At 35.3% G+C, this 23,580-nt stretch overlaps 1 protein-coding gene across 8 annotated transcripts in view; it reads right to left on the bottom strand.

The window, feature by feature from the left end:
- LOC129718530 (uncharacterized) overlaps positions 1–23,580 on the bottom strand; it is a 442,955-nt gene that overhangs the window by 401,423 nt on the left and 17,952 nt on the right. The window contains exons 1-3 of one of the 8 annotated variants that reach the window (XM_055669391.1): positions 752–2,146; positions 493–611; positions 314–427 (exon numbers count right to left, since the gene is read on the bottom strand). The exons of 3 other annotated variants lie outside the window; for them this stretch is intronic. The gene's annotated coding sequence lies outside the window, so the exon portion shown is untranslated. Of the gene's footprint in view, positions 1–313; positions 612–751; positions 2,147–23,580 lie in introns of those variants that run through there. 4 more of the 8 variants (XM_055669390.1, XM_055669394.1, XM_055669396.1 and 1 more) reach the window with 4 other exon arrangements.

The following is a 23,580-nucleotide window of genomic DNA, read 5'->3' as shown; positions in this document are numbered from 1 at the left end:
AGTCCGCGGTTCGTTTAGGTGTTAACTCTTAAGTTTTATTCCGCGAGGCAGAAGTGATGCCCGTTGTTTAAGTTTCGGTTTAGTGTTTAAGTGATTTAATATTTTTTCAACTTAACTGATAGATTAAAAGTAATTAAAATCGAGCAGATGTAGTGCAGTTAATCAAAGGACATATCACATCCAGCAGTAATAGTGTCTAACCACTCGGTACGTATTCCGCTTCATTGGTGACAGCGCAAAAGAGCCTGAAAAGATAGGCTCAGGTGCGCCGTTTTCTGGCTGGGCCAGTAGTGAAAAAGTAGAAAAAACTTACGTGCTTAAGTGACTTTGACGTATCGAAAAAACAGACCCAAATCAACGAAAGTGAATGCCACGAAACGTGCAAGTCCAATATTTCTAAGGGCTCCTCCTCGAAGATGGTCGAAACCTAAAAGAACAAATAAAAAGGATTAGAAGAAGAAACAGTGAAAGTGTTAGAGGAACAATAATAACAATCCGAGATCGACTGTTGACCAGTGTTACGCGAATTCAAGTTTTCGAAATCCAATCGCAATAGATCCCACGGACAGGGAGCAGCTCACAGGGCACTGGAACCAGCAACAGGATTCAACCTACAAAAAAAATGAAAATAAGGTAAGATCAACCCAAGTGGTAACCAGCACAAATAAATTAACCTCCCGCTTTAAGGCCCTAGTTGGAAGACCCTAATTCTATTCTTGGTTCATAATCATAGAAAAATACAATTACTTACCCATCCAACCTCACCGCCATAGCGGACTGTTCACCACACTATTCTGGCACAGAATATTCCACTTTCTGGCACAGAATATTCCACTACTACGACACTACATTCTAATCCGTGGCTAGTCACACGCCACTAAGATAACCTCAGAATTTTTTTTTAATTTAATGAACAAATCAAACTAAAAAACCAGGGGTACCGACCCGTACTGCCCATACCGAAACAAATTAAGAATGACGACAATCAATAATGCATAATTGCATTTTTATTAGTCGATTGACACGGTTTCACACATACCAGTGAATCAAGTCCATCGAAAATTTTCCAATTGGAATGGAAACCTAAAAATATATCAACTCACAGTGGGTCAAACACGTGAGTTGATCACATAAAATAACATCAATAAAATACCTTTTCATTCGAGTTCCTCACAACTGGACTCAAAGTAAACAGCGAAACCAAAGATCAGAGGATCTAAGGTTCGAAACAGGAACGTTTTTTTTTTTCTCTCTCTCTTTTAGTTTACTAATACATGATCAAATTTTTGTTATTTCACATCATTACATGAATTTAACTTTTACAGCTAAATATCACAAAAGATGACAAGTGACAAGATGACAAGATAGATGATGACACAAATATTAATCCACTGATGACAGGCATCGCCAATTGTATAGGATTAATCACGTCTCCGATACAGCAATAATCGCGGAACGCATATGAGTATGCGATTATTGCGAACAAAAGTGGGAAGAAGAAAACTAAAGCTTCATCATGACCTACGTCAATAATTGCAAAGCTTAGTAGCTACGCGAGACCTTGACCGTCAAACAAATGGCACATTGAGCCAGTAATGAAAAAAATAAAAGTCCAAAATTAATTTTCACGGTTGAAACACAAACGGCAATAAAGAGTGGTCAAGGCATAATTAGGAACTACGCTTAGAGGGAAAGAAAAAAAAAAAAAAAAAAAAATATAATATAATTATCTTTATATATTAAAGGGAAATGTTTCTTCACAAATGCATAATTTGAGAACAGATAGAAGAAATTGCAAGACTATTGGTGTTGTTTAGTTCGTCTAGAGCCCCGACGGGTTTATAAATAATAATAATAGGGGAATTCCACTAGAAAAGATAATAAAATATTAGCAATAAAATTACAAATTTGACACATACTCATCGGAGCAAAGTCCCATCATGCAACACTCACTATGCAAGTGGTACTCCAGGAGTAGCGACCAAAACGACTTAAGAATTGCATACTAAGCAATTCACGCAGAGCCGCAAGGGGAACACAATTCGAACGAAGCGAAGCACGTCGCACACAATTTAAACAAAGCCGTGGTATGAAAAGACTACACATAGAACAAAAAGGTTCTATACCCAATACCAAGACATATAAAGACATGCACGATTGAAGGCAGTTAGCACGTTCAGCCGATACTGGACTAAATTTAGTACCACAAATACATTAAAATTACTTAATCCCATAAGTATGAAAAGGGGAGAATAGAGCAAAAAGACCCAAACAATCTAAAATTGGAAAAAACTCTCGGTATCCCTACAAATATCTCCTTTCTCTTTTTAAGGTCAAATAATATGCTGCTGGAAGCAGGATTAAATGACCAGATTAGAGGAGATCAAGGAATACGTTGAACGGGAATATAAAAATCTACTCAAAAGCAAAAATAGGGCAAGATCACTTCAAGGAATTCTAACGAAAAAAGAACTCCTGAGGGATCACCTAGAAGAATTCGAATCTTTAGTCCTTAAATATGATAAAAGACTAAAGGACAAAGATTGGAACAAGCTCACAGATGACTTTGAGTTTGTAAAAACCAAAGTAGAGCAATCCATTAGAATATTAGAGGGAACTTCGATAATCCCAGAAAAAGAAAATAAGAGGCAAAGACGAAACTCAGACTATTATATCGAAGTGGTAATTCCTACACAAGGATTAAACCACTCGATATCCCTCGAGGATTCGCAAATTTGGGAAGCGTTACCCTTTACTTCATCATTTAATATATCAGGTGAAGTAAAGAGCTTTCTACAAGACAAGAATCAGATAGATAGAGAGGGAGAAAAGGCATCAGGAGAGGACTATCCGATATCGTCTTCATTTATATTACAAGAAGACGCTTCAAGCCGCTTCAAATTTCCAGATCATATTAGTCTGGAAAGCGAAACAAATCCGGAAAATAAAAACCATACAGAGGATTTTGATTTCGATAACACAAGTTTCATTGAAACTTTAGAGAGGCTTAAAAATAAATATTACAAAGATAGTTTTTTCTTCAATAGATTACTAAAGAAGAAAAAAACCAAAATGCCAGCAGAAACAACAAAAATGATGATCGATGCAGCTGCGATCATTCCAATATTCAGTGGAAAGGCGGAAGAACTAGATCCCTTCCTACTACAAGTTGATTATTTTGCAACAGACATCCCGGCAGCAGCTAGTCACACCCCATTATTGAATGTGGTGTACACAAAGCTCAGAGGGGATGCACTCAAACGGCTCAATGATATAAGGGCCGAGAAATGGCCCGAAGTTAAATTAAAAATGGAAAAACTTTTCCAGCCTGAAAAGAACATCGGGGCAATCTTCAAAGAAATCGAAACCCTACACCAGGGTTATTCAGAATCATTTGAGGAGTATAAAACACGAGCCACAAAAATTTACGAAAGTGTGAGAGATATCCCAGGACAGGAGGGAAATGATTCATATGTGTCAACACACCTAAGGAAACACTTCCTAGGGGGCCTGAGAAATCACACTTTGATTTCGGCAGGAAAGTCTCAACGAGATAAATCCTTTATGGACTTGCTCGAATGGCTACAAAAAGAATGTGAGGAGGAAGAAGAACTCCAGGATATCCACAGAAGGACGAAACCGGAGAACTCACCAAATTCTCCTCACAGAAAAAATTATAACAACATGAACAATAACACTCAAGGAGTTGCTTATTTAAATAACAACTTCAGAAGAAACAATAATAACAATTACCGAAACCAGAACAGAGGACACAATCCTCAGGCAAATAATCAAAATCAAAGTTACCAGAACAACTACCAAAACAATGGTAGTAGCAATAATTACAGAAATAATGGTAATAATACAAACTACCAAAATAATGGTAGTAATTACCACGGAAACAGGAATAATAATAATTATCAAAGAAATGATAATAACCATTCCAATTACAGGAACAGTAATAGTTTCCGGGGGAACAATACCGATTTTAGACCACAGAATAACGATTACCGAGGAAATGGCCAAAATAATGGCTTTAACAGAAATGATAACCGCGGTAATTATCAAAACGGTCATAATTCAAATTATAGGAATAATGACCGAAACAATGATACCAATAATAACAACAGAAACAATGGTAGAAATTCCTACGAAGGAAGACCCTTTCAGGGAAACCAACCTAGGAACCACCAAGGCCAATATGGTAATAACAGGGATTACAGAAGAGATGGGTCAAAAAACTAAAAAGGAGGGATTCAATAAACCAAAGGTTGACGGAATCCCAATTTAAAAGCTGCCTTTTTACATCATCAAAACCAAGAACACAAAAACTAAAAAACAAAGAGACTATAAATAAAACAACAGAAATTAAGTTTCCAATAAAAGAGACCCACGATCAGAGGTTTAGTCTAATACTAAATACACTCGAAAGATCGAATGAGTATACTGATTATCTACTAGATACAGGTGCTCAACCAAATATAATATCATTAAGAAGAGCTAGAAAAGTCGGTGCTGTATATATAGATAAATCCGACAGATCAGAAATCAAGGGAGTGACCAATAGTGAAGCATTGAATTCCATTGGCTCTACTTGGATAAACCTAAAGATATTAGAACATGTAATCCCGACAAAATTCTACGTGATTGACGAATTATCAATTCCAGCAATACTTGGAGCAAAATTCATGAAAAGCCATATTGATTCGATTGGAGGTAACTTTAAATATGTTATCTTCAAATTGAACATTCCAAAGAAATCAATTGAAGATAAAGACAAGGTTGATATTAAAGTATCGAAGATTACCAATAATAATTCTAGAAAACCCGAACAAATATTCATAGCAAATTATCAGGATGAAGCTATATTATCTAACAGTGAATCTGAAGATGAATACTTCGAAGATGATTACACCAGTGAATATTTAGAAAGTTCAGATGATCATGGAGAAAATAATTCAAGCTACTTTAATAGTTTAAAACCTGAAATAGGCTCTGCCGACAATGGAGATGAAGATTACTTCGAAATATCTTCCGCGAACGAAGAGGAACCAATTACAGAACCCGATAACGAATTTAAAATGGAAGATTTGGATTCCAATCAAGATTATAGCTTATTGGAGAACAAAGGAATTACACAAGCAAGAGGAGGAGAAAGAGTGAAAAAGGTTTTGGATAGCCTGAAACTCCAACGACTCGAAAAAAATACATTTTTTGAAATGGAAAATATAATGGCAGAATATAGTGATATATTCTTCCTAAAAGGGGATAAGTTGACTATCACAGATGCAGCAATGCACGAGATAGAGACAACAACCAATGTCCCTATAAATAAGAGGCAGTATAGATTCCCAGAATCTACAAAAAAACAAATTAATGAAGAAATAGACGAAATGCATCGCCAAGGCATAATAAGGCCTAGCAAAAGTCCATGGAATGCACCAGTTTTGTGCATACCTAAGAAGGATTTAGATGCGGAAGGGAACAAAAAGTACAGAATTGTAGTAGACTTTAGAGCTCTCAATTTGGTTACTAAACCATTTGTTTACCCCATTCCCCTAATAGATGAGATGTTAGATACTATAGGGGATAGTAAATATTTTTCTACATTGGATTTGAAATCAGGATTTTATCAAGTTCCGATTGATCCAAGAGATGCGGCGAAAACAGCATTCTCAACCCCGAATGGACATTATGAATATACGAGAATGCCCATGGGACTAAGAAATAGCCCATCAACTTTTCAAAAATTAATGAACTCAGTGCTATATGAATTGCCAGACATAAGGGCTCGGGTCTATCTTGACGACATTTTAATATACGGAAGAAGCATAAAAGAACACAACGAAAATCTGATCAGAGTGTTGAGAGCTCTGAGAAGACATAACTTGAAAGTGGAAACCTCAAAATGTCAAATATTAAAAACAAAGATAAATTATTTAGGACACACTATTGACGAACACGGTATACGTCCTATGAAAGATAATATTGAAGCTGTAAGGGATATGCCAGTTCCAAAGACAGTAAAAGGAGTGCGCTCATTCTTGGGAACAGTGAATTTTTATGGAAAATTCATCCCAAAAATAGCGGAAACTCGAAAACCTTTGAATGATTTATTAAAGAAAAATGTTCGTTTCAAATGGTCAGACGAATGCCAAAGTGCATTTGAGAAATTGAGAAATTTTCTAACATCGGATACTCTTTTGGTAAGACCAAAGTATAACGATACCTTTGTGTTAACTACGGATGCGAGTGACTACGCAATTGGAGCAGTCCTCTCAAATGAAAAAACACCAAATCGACCCATAGCCTACGCTAGTAGAGGCTTAGTAGGGGCCGAAATAAGGTATCACGTAATCGAGAAGGAATTACTTGCCATTGTTTGGGCAGTAAATCGATTCAAGCACTATATATATAATCAAAAATTCATCGTTTATACAGATCACAGACCTTTAGTTTCTCTGTGGAATCTGAAAGAAACATCTCACACCTTAACTAGGTTGAGATTGAAATTGCAAGGTCTGGAAATGGACATACGATATAAACAAGGACGAGAAAATATAGTAGCCGACTTTTTGTCAAGACTTCAACATGAAAATGTTGAAAAGGCCAACGACACTAACGAAAATACGGTCGCTGTGTTGACTCGTCAACAAAAACGACAACAGGATTTACTCATAAATGATGATGAGAATTCCGATGATGTCCCTGAAGATGAAATCTCCAAGATATTAAACTCTGACATTTCGGACAACGAAAAAGTTACCTTAAACGACTCAAATGACGCCTTAAAAGACGCAACATATCTATCAGCGGAGGACTTCAAAATCGCTCTGAAACAGGAATTGATTGATGAATCAAAAGTGGTTATTACAAAAACTATTAAAGATGAAAAATCATGCGACGCAAGATTTGTCATCCTAAATAGCAAAACTGCTTTCAATGAGTTAACATCTTTATATGATTACCCTCACGGTATCAAAGATTGGGTCAAAGATAACCTTTTGACACATCCTTCAAATAAGGTAGCAGGAATATTACTCGAAGGGAAGAACAACTCCCTAATGAATTTTGACAATTTTATTGATTTAATGTTAACATATTTCAATAACTGCCCGGATTTCATTCTAAACGCAAAGACAATTCACATGATATCGTTTAGAAAGATAAAGCAATATCAGATTTTACAAATAGTAAAATATATTGCGTGGAAATTGGATATCAACATCATTTTATACAACGCAGACAGTGAACGAACTATAGTAAACAAGGACGAAATTCAAACAGTTTTGCATGAATTCCACGATGCGCCTCTTGGTGGACACGTAGGAGCAAAACGAATGCATCAACGAATAGGCACACTTTTTGTATGGCCTAACATGAGAAGAGACATTGAGAATTATGTAAAACAATGTGACTCATGTCAGAAGAACAAGATTTGGAGCCATAACAAAATCCCAATGAAGATAACAACTACGTCATCAGAACCATTTGAGAAGGTTTTTATAGACATAGTTGTCTTACCAGAATCCGATTTTGGTAATAAATATGGACTTGTCATGCAAGACGACCTAACCAGATTCTTGGTAGTAGCACCAATGGAGAATCAAGAATCAGAAACAGTCGCCAGGACATTTATAGAACATTACATTTGTAAATTTGGAACACCTGCTGAATTAGTATCAGATCAAGGTTCAAATTTTATGAGTGAGGTGTTCAAACATATTTGTAAAATTTTGAAAATAAAGAAAATCAACACAAGCGCGTATCATCCTCAAGCCAATTTAGTTGAGAGATCAAATCGTGAATTAAAAACATACCTGCGTCAGTACGTAGTAGGCAACCCACATGTATGGGACCAACATCTGCCATACTTTACGTTCGAGTACAACACGACGATTAACTCTTCGACAAAGTACTCTCCGTTCGAACTTGTATATGGACGATTAGCTAGATTACCAGCATCCATATATAACCAAAGGGAAAATGGTCTAAATTACGAAAGCTACTCAAAAGAGATGAGGTCTGTTTTCAAAAACATTCACTCAAAAGCTAAAGAAAACCTAATTCTGTCAAAAGAAAAGCGCAAAGAGCTCTATGACAGAAAAGCAAACGATTGGCAACCTATGTGGGGAGATCTGGTCTTAGTACATGCCAACCCCATGGGAGTAGGGCAGAAACTCCAGAGCTATTGGAGAGGCCCTTATGAAATCGTAGATTTGCCCAGTGAGCAAACCACGGTAATCAAAAACGGCAACAAACTAGAGAAGATCCACAATAATCGCCTAAGAAAATACCATAATTAAAAGAATGAAATGAAAAAAAAAAAAAAAAAAAAAAAAAAAAAAAAAAAAAACATTGAATGAAGCATAAAAACACTCAAAGTTCACTACCTCTTCGTTTTATTTTTGGGGTGTCCGGATTTAAAACACATCAACATTTTGGTTGTAAATCCGGACAGTGCAAACAGGAAAAGGACGCCGTTTGACAGTGCGTTTATGTTTCGATTTATCTAAATTTTATCTCACGGCTTACTATGGTATTTATGATGTTTGAACGATCTTTCACATATAAAAAAAAGCTCCTGTATAACATTGCATCTCATAAATTGCATAAATTACCATCTAATTGAGAAGTATTGATGAAGGTGTCCGGATATTGGTACCGTCCGGATTGTGATTCATCACGGTACAGCTCGGCGACTGATCGTCAGCCCTACTGATTTTTGCGAACGAAGTGGAAATAACAAACACAAAAAAAAAAAAAAAAAAAAAAAAAAAAAAAAAAAAAAAAAAAAAAAAAAAAAAGGGGTAAAACCCACAACGAAAGACGAATTATTAATCAATAAAGGATGTGATATTACATTTGTTAACATAAAGATTAACAAAGAAAGTTTTACAAAAATATTAGTATATTATCAAAAAAAAAAAAAAAAAATTATTATTACGTACATAATATTTAAGTCTATTACATAAAAATGTCTCTCAATGAATAAATGTCTACGTCTAATGGCCTATGATCCCTGACCAGAATTGGTCAGGCTTTTTGCAAACAGAAAAAAAAAAAAAAAAAAAAAAAAAAAAAAAAATCAGCCAATATCAAAATATTTTCTTTTCTCCTCGATTACAGGAGCATTTTTCTTCTCGTTAACCTATTCTGGTTAACGAATGGTGGATTCATTTTAGAGGAACAACACGAGCCGTTGATAAGAATGGGCACATACGTGTTGAAGGTAAGATTCCCGGTATTAGGATTAGAAGAAGGAGGGAAGGCCTTATTAAAATCTAAGGCAGATTATAATTATACTTGTGTATTATTACAAAAAATAATAAAAAATACACATTGTAATGTCATGCTGAGTGATTTAGAAATGGCATTCAACAAAAGCATGGATATGAATAAGTTCATAAAAGAATTTTTTCCATCCCGAAGAACTCGTGGTTTTATAACAGCCATTGGAGGTATGGATTCTGATGATAGAATTCGGGTGGATATAAATCTGGACAAATTAAGAAGGAACGAGGAATCCTTGGTCTTATCACTAGATCATCAAACTGCGACAATTGATGCTATGTACAAATTTGTAGACAGCTCAATGTTGCATATAGATGATAAGATGAAAAACGTGATGAATACGTTCAACACATTAGGGAAACTGGTCCAAGACGACTTAAGTTTCGCTAGTACATATAAAAAGGCACTACAACTTGAGTCGGAATTAATTGAAATTGGATTTAGAATTCAATCTTTAATAAATGACTTAAATAAACAACAGAATATTATACTACAAGTCTTGCTTAATAAAGACAATAGTATAACATGGTTTATTCAATTACTAGAGCCAGCAATTTTGTTGCAAATATTAAAAGAGGCTGAAAGTAAGATCAAAGGGGGCCTCGAATTTCCAAGAAGACAAAATAGCGGAATATTGTCAGAGATTTTGAGAATAACGGATGTATCCTTTAAAACGGAGAACAACCAAATGTTGTCAATTGACCTGAAGATACCGTTAGTTTCAAAGAGGAAATTCAAAGCATTTAAGGGAAGTTTTATTCCACAAATAAATGGAACTATTATCATGACCATTAATTTGGATCGGAATATAATAATTGAGGAAATTGATAACTATTGGGGATTCCTATTAACGGAAACTCAATACGAAAACTGCAAAATATACATGAATTTTAGAATTTGTGAATTAAAACTGAAGGAGGAAAATTTAACTTCAGAAAACGAGTGCCTATTGAATCTCAGATTCAGAAATTCAACAGAAAATTGTAAGATTAAACTTCTGAGAGTCAATCACGACGCTTGGTTTGAAACCGAGGAGTCAAATGTTTGGGAGTATGTAACCCCACAAGAAGTTGAAGTAAATATTTTCCATGGAGAAAATAAAACAAAATTGATTGTTAGGGGTACAGGTCGAATGAGGCTAACCCCAAACATGAGGATTCAAACAAATAACACAAAAATTTGGTATTCAGATACTACAGTATCGGATAACAAAGCATTAGTAAACACAATGAACTACAAAATAATGAATTTTACGTGGGAAGAAAGTACAATGCATTTGATCCCAACATTGAGTGGAAATTTCTCTAAAGTTTCATTCTATGATCGAAAGAAGCTTTTTGATTTAGGAATCGATGTTGAAGTTCTCAAAAAGCAAAGACCCTTCCTAGAAAATTTAATTTATTCTCCACTTTCATCAGGCTGGACTATAGCTAGTATAGGGACTGGAGCAATAATTATGTTGGCAACGTTGATAGTACTTTTTATTTGTTGCTTTAAAGGGCAGATTTCTTGCCCACAAAACAAAAAGTACGTCTCTTCATATTCCAAGGAAAGGAAGTCGAAACCTTTTAAACAAAGGAATCCAAAGGTTTCAATTCTGAAAAAACCTCGTTCATCACCTCCAAAGATACCGTTGAGAGGACAAAAGATTACCCATTTAGGGCCATTGATCGACCCACGGGAACCGAATTCAGACGCTGAGATGCTTAAAAGGAGGAAAGATATTTTCGCCAATCCAAATTTAGAACATAATGGAGAAATCATGCTCATGCGTGAATTAAATCCACAAGCGAATTTACCAGCAATTCAAAAATTAGAAGAAGAATATATGGAACCAGATATATTTCAAACCTCAACAGGAATAACAAATGAAAGCGATATCCAGGGGATATCAGAAAATAAGACAATTATAAAAACACAAACTAGAAGACCACCAGTCAGAATTCGGTGGTAGAAAAAGTTGATACAGAGCGACAACCTACAGCTAATTATAACATAATGCGTTCGCCAATAGCAACAAAAAAGCATTTGAATGAACCGAAGAGCTGGAAATCCAGGATAAGTAAATGTCTTGTCAAAGATTGTCAAAAATGTCTGCACGTAATAATGTCAAATAGATGAGCACTATAAAAGAATTAAAAGGGGAAGAGGAAACATACCTCCCATAAATAACGCGAAAGAGTAAAACTTTGATTAATTAAATCGGAAGAGACCCCACATTATTTGAAAGAAGGGCCTTTCAAATGAAAATAGAAGAAATGAAATATTGACCTAGAGCGGATAAAAGTTTCCCTCGTTACAATCAGTATCCCATGGGAAATGTTAAATGAGATCGTACTTACCGTTCGACAATAGTAAAATTGAACATTGTCGATAAACTGAATTTTTTTTTTACGATTTTTTATGTTTGAATGGATAGTGAATTATTGGACAAGGGAACACTACCTAGAATGACTGTGATTTGAATGAAATAACAAGGGAGTAGTGACCCAGAATGGTAGTTATTGAGTATACGAATTGTTAATTATATTATATACAGCAATGTATTAAGAATTTATTTTACTCATTTCTTTTTGCAGACAGAGCAAATGAGATACGAACAGGCCTATAGCCTAGGAAATTGAGGTAAATATATATAGAAAAAAAAAAAAATAAGAATTTAAATCCTGTTTGTAGTAGTCAACAAATACTTTTGACACTACGTAAAATGTATGCCAAGAAACATTTAAACAAACGAAGAGGACTAAAACATAGGGTAACGCCTCAAATTACAAATATGGAAAGACCGAAAAGACACGAAAATTATGAGATACCACAAAGATTAAAAATTTTGTTGGAAAGACCAACAGTATCTCTGGAAGAACAGATAAGACATTCCTGGAATAAGGAAGACTGTTCTGAAAACATATTTGTAGAAACTAATGGTCTCACAGCCCATCGAACTTATGCAAGAAACAATACTGATTGCATAAGAGGTAAAGTTGGGTTCACAAAAGGTCTCCATGTATGGGAAATAACATGGCCTAGTGAACAGAGGGGGACACATGCATACGTTGGAATAGCAACGTCTGATGCAACCCTACAATGCATGGGTTATCAAAGTCTATTAGGACTAGATAGCAATTCTTGGGGCTTTGACATAAACAGGGGCATGACGCTTCATGATTCAATCATTGACACGTACCCGAAAAAACAAAATGGTAGAGAACGAAAATCTTTTGAAAAATTCAAAATAAAGTTCGAGACTATTAAAGTGATACTGGATATGGATAAAGGCACACTGAGCTTTTTAGCCAATGGCCAATACTTTGGAGAAGCCTTCGAGGGTCTCCAAAAATAAGACACTATACCCAATAATTTCAACAGTTTGGGGCAGAAGTGAGGTAAAAATGGAATATTTAGGTGGTTTAGAGTCTAAACCAATTACCTTACAGGAATTGTGCAAATACACAATCTGTAAAGGAATGTGTTCAATACATTTCAAAGAAAATGTCAAACTTTTCCAATTACCAAAGTCAATAGAGAACTATTTGTGCCTTCAAGGAAAGGACTTTTGGAAAAGGAGTCTGAACACAGACAGAAAACATGAATGCACAAATTATTGTGTCACAAATAACACGATTGGGCTCCGAGTAAAAGACGTGTGAAAAAAAAAAAAAAATTATGGATTTACACACATCTGTCAGCATATTTTTTTTTAGATATATAACTATGTAGTATGATAGAGTTTAATTTTAATAGTACATAATTATTTTTGGGATTATTCTACATTTTATTATACAATTATTTAATAGAAAACAAAATGAGTATATTTACAGATTAATCCTGCCTAAAACCTCAAATCAGGGGGGGTTTTAGGTCAACAGCAATTTACCAGGCGATCCACAGAAGACGAGAAGGAAGATAAACCAGAATGGTGAATAGAAGGAAGGTAAAACAGAATGATGGTATGGTGAGTGTAGATTGCTGCTATACGGTAATGCAAGTGTAATTTTGGGTTATCCTTTTCGGTATTAAATACTTGCATTGCTGTAGACCTTTTTTTTTTTTTCATATTTCCAATATTTTTACTTTTAATTTGGTATAAGATTTTTTGGCTTAATTATTGACAAGAGGGGTGAATTATCATGAATTCTCAAAATTATATATTTGTGAGAAAAATATTTTTCTTGACTCTATATTTTGAGTAAGAAAATGGAAATATTAAAATTAAAATTGTTTTCATTATTAATAAATATTAAAGACATATATGCTTAAATGGGAAAACATGAAAAAGGTATCAAATTGGGAAGAAGTTGACAATAGGAGAGAGTAGAGAATAGAAAAAAAAAAAAAAAAAAATTTTATTTAAAGTTTATTACATTAATTAATCATTTGAAAAAAAAAAAAAAAAAAAAAAAAAAAAAAAAAAAAAAAAAAAAAATTATTATAATATAAATAAAATACACTAAAATTAAAAGTAAAGTAACATACAATTTAAAATATTCAGAGCGTAAAGATAGGGATATAAAGTTAGGAACTAAGACTAGGGTCAGACAGTAGGAGAACGATAAAAGGATCAGTACTCACCGAACGGACGGCGGAGATAAAAGACGGATGGAGAGAGATGAATCTAGAACGGATTCAGTAAATATATATTTGACTGAATCAGAAATTAATATAGCAGTTGAATAAAACGGAAGAGAAAAGCAGTCTTTCATCATCAATCAAGAAAGATGTTTAAGGAGATAAGACTATTCTATCAGCTAGGAGAAGCCGGATAAGTCATTATATACACACACTTTACACCACTTGCAATGGGATAGACCTGAAGAGCAGGATCGATGAAAACGGGTTTATGTCTTCAGGGAACAGGAAGAATCCCAAATTTATCGGCAGGATTATAAGTGTAGAGAAACACCAGATCAAGTCTTAGGACTACGTGCAACAAATGATCGGTGTTATATCCGAGCATAAAGATTAAAAGCTGTAACATCTAGGATATATCTCAACAGAATTCAGGACTTAGGTCAACCAAGAAAGATCCTGAAACAACAAATATTCTTCGTGTTAATGGGACGGATAATACCAAGGAAGGAGGATAGACAGGAGTGGATAGAGGAGCGAACGAAAGGGGGCGGACGGCTCTCAGGAAAGGAGAAGGAGAAGGAGTACGGAATAGTATGGATAGAACAGTAGTAGCTAGGGAATAGAGTAGTAGGGTACATAGGCAAAAGATCTTTCATTTCCAAATTATCCAAAAATCAGGTTCCTTCAAATTTTTTTTTTTTTGTAACCCATGCCAAATACTTTCATCATGTTTTTAATGAATTGCATTAATTAAAAACTCGATCAGTGGGGGTTTTATGAGCCGACCTGATTTTAGGCGGTTACAATTAATTTCCATTCTCTTCCAAAGAAGGATTAAGAAAAATCCTAAATGGAAAAAACATCTTTGGAAAAACTTGTCATTAATATGCATGGACAAGATGATGAAATCATTTCTCTTGTCAATTTGTTTCAACATCGCAAGTGTTGAAACTTGAAATTCCATCCACCACTCATGTTATGAAAATATGAAAAGTGGATCATAATCAAAGAAGGTATTGTTTTGATTATGGAGGCAAAAACAATACCTCAGTTATTAAATCGAACGCAAGTTCGAATGTTTTAAGTTTATATTTACAGCAAAAAACTCCAATTCGCGGATGTTTAATCAAAACATGCAACCGAGCGGATTTACGAAAAAGTCAACAACGATTGCATCAGCCGTGCACGGGCACGTTCGCGAGGAAAGAGACGGAAGAGCGGCCCGCTCTCGTGAGAAGACGACGCCGCGGGAAAATTCGGAGTGACCGGAGTAGCGGCGAATACTTAAGCTGGGACTTCAAGGAAGTCCGAGGTCGTTATAGTGATACCCCTCGTGAGGCAGGTGCCTACGTCGTTATAGATAGTCCGCGGTTCGTTTAGGTGTTAACTCTTAAGTTTTATTCCGCGAGGCAGAAGTGATGCCCGTTGTTTAAGTTTCGGTTTAGTGTTTAAGTGATTTAATATTTTTTCAACTTAACTGATAGATTAAAAGTAATTAAAATCGAGCAGATGTAGTGCAGTTAATCAAAGGACATATCACATCCAGCAGTAATAGTGTCTAACCACTCGGTACGTATTCCGCTTCAAAATGTTCCGAGGTTTCGCTATCTGAGTTGCAGAAGCGACAAATACATAACATCTTGGGTGAAACCAATTTTCTGAATATGATGGTTGCTCAGACAGTGACCAGTTATTAGACCAGTGAATAAACTGAGATCGCTCTTATTAAGACTCAGCAACTTTTGAGAAACTTTTGTGTTTGGTGTTATTAATCTTTTTGACCACAAAACGGTTCTGGACCAATGAAGGAGATTGGGAACCGAATCTGGCGAGTTCATCTGCAACTTCATTGCCCTCTGTTCCGCAGTGACCAGGAATCCAGAAAAGTTTTACAGAATTCAAGTGGCTCAACTGTTGTTGAAGGCAAATGCAGTTTCAGACAATTCTAGACATACACTTGTAGGCTTCCAGGGCCTTAAGTGTCGCTTGACTGTCCGAGAAAATGCAGATGTTGGTGTGTCTATACTTCCGTTTCAGGCAGATATTCGCACATTCTATAATGGCAGCTATATATTTCAGCCCGGAAGACTGTTGGCCAGTTTCCCATAGCTACTGATATTTTTGTTCTAGGATCCTACACTCCCGCCCCTGTTACGATCCCCATTTTTGAACCGTCAGTATAGAACTTGATCGATTCATTACGAACGCTAGGTCCTCCCGCATCCCATGCTGAGCGAGAGATTTTATACACTGAGTATGGGATGTCGTAGTTGGATCTAGGTTCCATCCAATCACTGTTCATGTTCGTTGCTGGTTCAGCAGGTAGGAGATTCAATATTTTCAAATGACCTATCTTATCCCCGCTATGGATGGTATAGAAAAATTATAACCTGATATTTTTCGCTCATTTTGACTGTTAAGAAGTGAAGTACCTATTTAATCATTCCAAATTTTTCTACATTTTTTTCTTTTCAACAACTTATAGACTGCGATACATTTTAAAGTGACGACTTTAAGACCGCGTAGTGACGCATTTGCCGTTCCACTTGATTCAAACACAACCAGATTTGCCGTTTAACTTCGCGATGTATTTATAATTTTCGGAACAGTCTATATAACATTATGACGTACATCTATTTGATCAATTTTCAATACGGCCCAAAAACGAACGGGTTACTTGTCACTATTGTATTGAAATGGTGCATACGTAATTTGGTTTCTTGATTTTATGCAACGCACGAATAAGTAACAACAAAAAAAAATACCAAAAGATGGGTCTTCGAATAACGAACAAATTGGCATAAGATCCCCATATTTGAAAAGATGGCGCTTACGTTAGTCTGCGAGATTACGGCAGTGTTCGAGTGATGTTGGAAAAAAATCCAAATTGATTTGTTTTTTTTATCGCTTCGGATAATTGATGATTTCTTTCCATAACCATATATGTCAGACAAAACTGTTTTGAGATTTAGAATTTAGATTTTTCTTTTGAATTTACTAAAACCAGATTCGTTGATTGGGTTTCTGTGAATACCGCTATTGAGAAGTGGGTATACTTATTTTTTATCCGTGGTTGTGTGAAACATAAATTTACCCTTTCTTTTATGCTAAGCCTCGTTCCTTCTACAAAATATCACTAATTATAATTCCCTGAAGAAGTATCGTGTGTGTCTTTCTGGCCAGTTACATTATGAAAACGACTTTTATTTTGTTAAGGGAAAGTCATCGAGGTATTGGCGTGAACCCATAGTCAATTCGTGTTGACACAGAATAGCTTGATTCTACTAATGTCGAATTCTTGGCCTACATCAGGACTTCACCCCACTTGCTACTGTTATTTTTTACTATTCTCCCTTTTTGGATTAGTTTTTGTATATGAAGGCTGCATTAAACTGCATACCTTGCCAAAAAGGTTTAATCAAATAAAAATTTCCAACGCAAAATAGAGTAGTTACGGCTCTGCTCACACTGGTGAGCAATTCGACGCACTTGCTGGGGAAAGTATATTGTGTTTTTTCTCGAGTTCGCTTTGCATTTCAAAACTGAAAAATGAACTGAGAAGAATAAGAAAAACATTATATTCAGCTTGCCTTTTGACGAAATTCTCACTATCACCACAGAGAACAGACACTCATGTCCATTTAGAAAATATTGAATATAATTAAACTGTACACTAACCACATCTGTCTTGTGGTGCCCCACTTGCACTGTATAAATATATGCTCGAATCGATATTTTATCGATATCAGTGCTTGGTTTATCATTGACGTGAGCGCCACATAGCGGGAGCATTACCACTTACGGTGTAATGACGGCTTACAACACATCTTTTACACATCGTTTGAAAATAGGATGTCTGTTCTCTGTGTTGAGCATATACGCTGCAGAAAAAAAAAAAACAATTACACTGAAAGAAATCGACACGACATTATAAAGTGTTTTGCACTTGAATTCGCCCTACTGGTCAAAACACATAGAATTCATATGCGAAACACTTTAGAATTATTTATCGTGCAACACCTCATTTTCAAAAGGAAAACATTTTCAATCATCGTGTTATGACATATAAACATAAAGTGTTTTGATTTCGAAACTCAAATGAATGTTCATCGAGCTTTGAATGATTTTTATTCGATTTTGAAATAAAAACAGTTTTTGGAAATGATTGCATATAATGTAACCTTTGTTTTATTTATAAAGTTCAAATTTCACTATAATAATCACCAAAGATAAACTTTCCTTCGCTGTTGAAGAAGCCTGTAAAAACAAACAAAAAATTTAATTAATTTAATTCCATTAATTGATATTTTTGTAAACAAATACTTGCCTCTAGCGTAAAGATGAAAGCATCAGAATCTCTGTGATCTTAAGCTAGAAGAACGGAATAAGATTAAAATTCGATTCTTTTACATGACATAAATTACATACCTTGCGAAAATTAACAGATGTAGTCCGGAAAATCGTCGAATTTCTAAGCCGCATGACACTCGCTGATTCTTCTGTCACCATTTTCCTACTTTTCAGCACAAACGGCACTTCATTTGACATATAAAAACAAAACATATCAACTGAAAGTGTTTCGCACATGATAATCACTGTGATGAAACAGTGGGGCAGATTCAAGTGCATTTCACGTGAAAGGGATGTTGGAATCATACGTAAATGAAGTGTGGCTCATAGATGTAAGTTGATGTGTGTGACAACTTGAAACGAAAGTGAAAAATGATTGAATTCGATAAGGAAAATTCTTCAAATAACGATGCAGAGTCATTTTTATACCCAAATGATGAAACACTTGGATGGAGCGTGCCAAGTTTTTTCAGTGTACAGTCATCCCAGTATTTTGGGTCAACCAGTGTTATGGGCCAGTCTGCCCTTTGTATTGCTTTTTATCGTACGTCAATAACTTTTAATAGTCAAATTGAAGTTTAATGGACGTGTACAACATTTCTCTATATGCGTGCGGTGCGAATCCCCTGCACTAATGACCATACTCTTAAGTTTTCAAATAAATGTCGGTAGACTCTCATCAGCTGATAATTTGTTATTGTTATCACCACAGTTGCAAAAAGTCAGTCGTAGAAAATGAGGCTAGAATTCGTGAAAAACATCGTTTTTTTTTCACAGAATGAAAGGAACTATAATTATTGGTATTTATTTATCGAAATATGAGGTATACTCTCTGAATTTCGCATTTTTACTATTTTCATACGATGCTAAATATTGGCCCATAATACTGGTCACGAAATTTGGTTTTTCCAGTATTATGGGCCACCCAGTAATGTCGGCTAGGCTTAATTTTGTATTTGTTTTCAACGCATGTTAATGACTTTTAATCAGTGATGGCATGAACTCGTGCAAAGTTGAACTGAGTAACACTTTTCCAGATTTGAATCCAACTTGTATCTGCTTCCTCTCGATATATGAGTTTTTTTGCACCACACACTGTGATCGATTGAGTTTAAATGCGTGCAATGCATGCAGTGCACGATGTATCCAGCGATGCAGGCGATGATGTAACGCGATGAGTTTTGTTTTTAGATCGAATAGATGCTTTCAAAGGACAATGCAACAAACTGTTGCAGCAGACGCGGCGCGAATTTCATCGCATTTCGATTTTTATGCAATTGTTGTTATACAGGATTAAAACTCAAATCCAACTCAAGTGTAAACAACTGTTAGTAGGGTTTACGTGCAAACCGAAAATAAATGTGCAAGCAAGTTTTAAAACTCACTTGGATACGAGGGCAAAGTCACACTGCCTACTCTGCTTTCAATAGTCAAAATGTAGTTTAGTGCATTAATGAGCATAACTCTTGAATATATTTATGTATCGGCATTTAAATTAGTAAAGAAATTGGTACCGGAAACTGGGGTGACTTTGATCAGCGTGATGACTTTGAGCGCTCACCCCTTTTTTTTGAATTTGTGAGAAAAAAGCGTTCGTATAGTTTGAGAATTTGTCGTAATTTTAACTGATTGTGTTTAGATATGTATACATCAATACTATTCATGCATTTCCTGCTATTTGAAAGTGTTTTTCATTTTAAGCGATTTCGAGCGAATTTATTGCCTACAAACAATCGGTTTAATCAGATACAAAACCACAAGGTGCAATAGGTAAAGTTTTTTAATTTTGCTCCCAGATTAGTTCTCAAGACAAAAAAGTATTATCTCAGCGATTTTAATTATTGTTTTAGAAAATTTTTCCTCAAAGGCAATGTAGAGTCTTAATAATCTCAACAGCGTATTACATGTTTTCTTCTTAATGACAAGACGTCAAGTAACTTGCAACATAAACTGTTCACGTTGAATGTGAACGCCCCACCAAATCGCTTCACAAATTATTAAACCCATTCAAGTCATTTCAGATTTCAAATTTGTTAAATCAGCAAAGTTTCACTTCAAATTCATCAAAACAATAAGGTGATCACCCCAGTTACTAATGTTCGTTTATCCTGAATTTACATGATCTTCCTTTAAAGTCAATATTAATCTTGCAAAACAGTGATTTTTAAACTTAGGTTACTGTACCTAGTTTGAAAATTCGACCTTCTTCTTGGTTTTATAAGCACTCGCTGATCGTTCAGCCCGCATTTTCACAGTTATCAAGTACGCTTGAGCTTCAACACAGCCGACCGAATCTCCAAATCGAAAAGACAGGTGACTGTATCGGTAATCGACCTCTTGCCTTCTAACTTAGACTGCTGGGCTCTTTCCGACGGAGTTATAAGACCCCTATTGTCCAAACATATGAGTATTCAAAGCACGAGAAAATCAAACTTTGGCAAAAGCCTGAGCAAAATATTACAAAAATGTATTATCGAAATTTATTTAATATTTTTCTGATATTCTAACCTTCCTCGCGATGTTAACCTCACTGTTGGAATTACTCTTTCAAATAATGTCTCTGTCTTTGAAACAAAAAATATTCGTCTGGCTCTTAATACTGGGAGCTTTGGCCCATAATACTGGGAGAGTCAAAAAGTGGTCCTTAATAGTGGGAATCGGAAGAGCATATCATTTTGTGAATTTTTGATTGAATAAGTTGTGTAAGAGCGAAAATATGTTTTTAACATCAAACTTCAATATATTTAGCAAAGTTAGTGAAAAAACGAAGGTTTAATATTATTTTTTCGATTTTTTATAAATAATTTAAAATAACAATCATGCTTAGCTGGCCCATAATACTGGTATGACTGTGAATCAAAATCTAAGACGATTGTCAGCATTTTTGAAAATGGGAGGAATTATATAAAATGAAAATTAATATGTAACGGCCCAATCAGACATTATATTCTATTGAAAAAAAAAAACCGACATTGTTATTTTTTAGAATTAAAAACGTTTTGATAATAAATCTCAAGGTATTTTAAAACAGTAAAATATATGCAAATCAAACGGGCTCTTTTATCATCGAAGGCAAAGGCCTTAATACAAAACTAACCAAGTGACAAGTGTAGTACTAGTTATAGTTTACTATGCCAACATAGGAAAAAAAACTTTCATTCGGTTTGTTTACATTTTGCAATAGAGGTTTTCTGTCTAAACATTTTATACACTCAAATGATGTCTGTTAAATATTAAAACTGATTCCCATTTAATTTTTCAATGATGGAATACTGTACTGTACGATCATACTGCAAATTTGTTTGCATTTTTTATTCTTAGTTACGCGTTTTCATTTTTCATTCATATACGCGCAAAAAATAAATTCAACATCACCCACCATATGTTGTTTTGACAAATTTTACTAAAACCACTTGTCCATTCTTCGGTACTCCCAGCAGAAAACTATTCCATTATCATGCGATAACGTAAGCAAAATAAAATTGCCCTCGAGGAATATTATTCGAAAATGAGGCAAATCACACAAATAGATTGAAAAAGAGCAATTTGGTCCGGGTTTTGCGTTCTTCTCCTGTGTAGTGGAATCGCGGCGGCACTCGCATGGTGTCAATTGAGAATGACAATAACCCTGCACCTCGACGCTCATTTGTTTTCCCTAGGGAAAACGGAACGTTGTTACCTCGGTAATGTCAATGAAATGGCTCGATTCCCTCCTGGGGGGAAAGCGGTGGGGATTTTTATACGATGTTCACTGTTTGTGGCAGTCCCTTCCGGATCGCAAAGATTCATCGGAACATGAAATCATTGTAAATCTAGAGTGTAAAGGTACTTATAAGAGAGGCAAATCAGGTTGAGCTAGTATACTTGAAAAGCGTAGCATATGTCTCGTCCTTAAGCAGAAAGGAGGAGAATGGTTTTGCTTCTCGCTCGCTTTGCAATGCTGCTTGATACCAATTGAAACTGTTTAGGTGTAGTAGTTTGGAGCTGCCAAATACATTGAAGAAACGCTAGAGCATTAATTGCGTTATGCCTAACACGCAATCATTGTACTGGTTCCGAATTACATCAACAATTGCGCTAAAAACGCACAATTTTGTACTGGTTTCGCACCATCCAACTTTTGCGTGTACAACAGCTATGGGGTCGAATAATTGCCGGAACGTGAGCAGTTGAGCTGCTGGATATAGCTGTGGGTACCTGAAAACGCGCAAAACATGAGCGGCTTTCAACAAGTGGCTTGCGAAGTAGAAATGGCGTTTTCGGTTTGCTGCAGGAAGGCTTTGTACCAACTGGAACCGTACCGAATTTATGAAACCGATGACGTTTGGGAGCAGTACGAGAAAAAATATTACCGAGTGTAATTTAGTTTATGGCTGTCACGTGAATTCTGTTTCAATTTCAAAGCAGAGTTGGTTGGATCTTGATGGTAACGGCATTTTCTAGCTTTTCTATTACAACCCAAGTAGCAATGATTTTGTTTCGGGTTGCATCTCTGCAATCAGAATGGATAGTAACATCTTGTTTAGCCTAAGATATCACACACAAAACGCCATCTAGAATATTATAAATATTTACATTAGGTCATTTAGTCATTCCGAAGCATGACTTTTCACTTATATCTGCAGATAAAGGTTTTCTGTGGTATCTCCTCATCAAAACATTGTTGTACAATTTGATAAGTTTTAATTCTAAAATCTTATAATTTATTTCCAAACGCCTTTAAAAGATGCGACAACAAATATGAAATAAAGACATTTCTGTACGATAAATTTTCAATTCGCGAAGGAGTTCAGAAACCTGAGTAAAGTTTAGAGCAACAGCTTTTCGATTCGAAGATTTGAACAGTATTCTTCAAATCGTCTGTTAGGTGTACTACAAAATTTACAAATGTATATAGTAAATTCGGATTCTGTATCAGTCCGTAACGTGTTGCTCTTAATGTGGGTCACAAGCTTGCGAGTGCTTGTTTCACTGATTGATAAGCAGTGTTTGTACGGAATATCCTTTCCGCCCATCAATTCACGATGATCTGACAGCAGAAAGAAAGGATGAGTGAACAAATAAAACTTATACTACCGTCAACTGTGGTACAACCCAACACCCCTCGAACTAAATAATACCCTTGAGTCTCTTTCAAACAACTGTTTTCGATGTTTCCATATACAGGTCGGACTCGATTATATACAGTCTCCGAAAAATTTTTAATGTATATAATCGAATCCTGTATATAATCGAATCAGAAAAAAAATTTTTTTTTTGTTTATTTTGCATAAATATATTGTTGTTTTTGAATAAATAAGTAGGATTTTTGTGACTAACCCCCTTGAAGTCGCAAAAAACCTTTCTTACAAAAATATATGTATATAT

This window comes from Wyeomyia smithii, chromosome 1, assembly GCF_029784165.1.
Source record: "Wyeomyia smithii strain HCP4-BCI-WySm-NY-G18 chromosome 1, ASM2978416v1, whole genome shotgun sequence".
Lineage (NCBI taxonomy): Eukaryota > Metazoa > Arthropoda > Insecta > Diptera > Culicidae > Wyeomyia > Wyeomyia smithii.
Note: the sequence above shows the minus strand (reverse complement) of the source record. Positions and strands in the feature narration are given on the sequence as shown.